This window comes from Monopterus albus, unplaced genomic scaffold, assembly GCF_001952655.1.
Source record: "Monopterus albus unplaced genomic scaffold, M_albus_1.0 scaffold18.1, whole genome shotgun sequence".
NCBI classification, from domain to species: domain Eukaryota; kingdom Metazoa; phylum Chordata; class Actinopteri; order Synbranchiformes; family Synbranchidae; genus Monopterus; species Monopterus albus.
Window position 1 is genome coordinate 6,693,185 of NW_018127898.1, and position 2,107 is coordinate 6,695,291.

Consider the following 2,107-nt stretch of genomic DNA (forward strand, 5'->3'; position numbering starts at 1 on the left):
TAATACATTTGATACCATTGCCCCTCTGAAAAAGAAGGCAGTGAAACAGAGGAGGCTAGCCCCATGGTACAGCTTGCAGCTCCGCTCCCTAAAGCAGGCATCACGAAAAATGGAAAGGAGGTGGCGCTCCACTAAGTCAGAAGAGTTTTTCATAGCCTGGAAAGATAGTTTAATAACATATAAGAAAGCCCTTCATAGTGCCAGAACCGCATTTTATTCATCACTGATTGAGGAAAATAAGAACAACCCCAGGTTTCTTTTCAGCACTGTAGCCAGGCTGACAAAGAGCCACAGTGCTGTTGAGCTTAACATTCCCTTAGATCTCAGCAGCAATGACTTCATGAGCTTCTTTACAAATAAAATCACAACTATTAGAGAAAAAATTGGTCGGACCACTCCCACAGCTCTCGCAGATGTGCCATCTACTACAATGGCTTTAGAAACATCTGTAAGACCTCATTTATACTTGGACTACTTCTCCCCTATAGATCTCTCTGAGTTGACCTCAACAATTGCTTCATCTAAATCATCAACATGTCTCCTGGACCCCATCCCGACCAGGCTGCTCAAAGACGTCTTTCCCCTAATCAACACATCCATACTAGATCTGATTAACCTCTCTCTATTAACAGGTTATGTTCCACAGGCTTTTAAACTTGCAGTAATTAAACCTCTACTCAAAAAGCCTACTCTTGACCCAGGTGTCCTAGCTAATTATAGACCAATATCCAATCTCCCATTTATTTCCAAAATCCTTGAAAAAGCTGTTGCAAAGCAGTTATGTGACCACTTGCACAAGAATGATTTGTTTGAGGATTTTCAGTCAGGATTTAGAGTCCATCATAGTACAGAAACCGCATTGGTGAAAGTCACCAATGATCTTCTCCTAGCCTCGGACAAAGGACTTGTCTCCATACTTGTCCTCTTAGATCTCAGTGCTGCTTTTGACACCATTGATCACAGCATCTTACTGCAGAGACTTGAACATGTTATTGGGATTAAAGGAACTGCGCTAAGTTGGTTCAAATCTTATTTATCAGAAAGATTTCAATTTGTTCATGTTAATGACGAATGTTCCACACAAACTGAAGTTAGTCACGGCGTTCCACAGGGCTCTGTGTTAGGTCCAATTCTCTTCACTTTATACATGCTCCCTTTAGGCAATATTATCAGGAAGCACAACATAAATTTCCATTGCTATGCAGATGATACTCAGTTATATTTATCTATGAAGCCAAATGAATCAGGTCAGCTGGTCAAACTTCAAGCATGTCTTAAAGACATAAAGGCCTGGATGACCTGCAACTTCTTACTTCTAGACTCTGACAAAACTGAAGTTATTGTGCTTGGGCCTGAAAACCTTAGAAATCTGCTGTCTAATCATATAGTTACTTTAGATGACATAGCTCTTGCCTCCAGTACTACTGTGAGGAACCTTGGAGTCATCTTTGATCAGAATATGTCCTTTAAATCACACATAAACCAAGTCTCTAGATCTGCCTTCTTTCACCTGTGCAATATTGCAAAAATCAGGAGCATCCTGTCTCAAAGTGATGCTGAAAAACTGGTCCATGCATTTGTTACTTCCAGGCTGGACTACTGTAACTCTTTACTATCAGGATGCCCCAACAGATCTCTAAAAAGCCTCCAGTTAATCCAAAATGCTGCAGCCAGAGTACTGACAGGAACTAGCAAGAGAGATCATATCTCTCCCATATTAGCTTCTCTCCACTGGCTCCCTGTAAAATTCAGAATAGAATTTAAAATCCTTCTCCTAACATACAAAGCCCTTAATGACAAGGCTCCATCGTATCTTAAAGACCTCGTAGAGCCTTATCATCCTAACACAGCACTTCGCTCTCAGAGTGCAGGTTTACTTGTGGTTCCTAGAGTCCACAGAAGCAGAATGGGAGGCAGAGCCTTTACCTATCAAGCTCCTCTCCTATGGAACCAACTCCCAGTCTCAGTTCGGGAGGCGGACACCCTCCCAACTTTTTAGATTAGACTTAAGATGTTCCTTATTGATAAAGCTTATAGTTAGGGCTGGATCAGGTGACCCTGAGCCCTCCCTTAGTTATGCTGCTATAGGCCTAAGCTGCTGGGGGGC

At 42.0% G+C, this 2,107-nt stretch overlaps 1 protein-coding gene across 2 annotated transcripts in view; it reads left to right on the forward strand.

Moving 5' to 3' along the window:
- LOC109956053 (bone morphogenetic protein 7-like) overlaps positions 1–2,107 on the forward strand; it is a 17,323-nt gene that overhangs the window by 12,896 nt on the left and 2,320 nt on the right. The gene's annotated exons all lie outside the window — the stretch shown is intronic.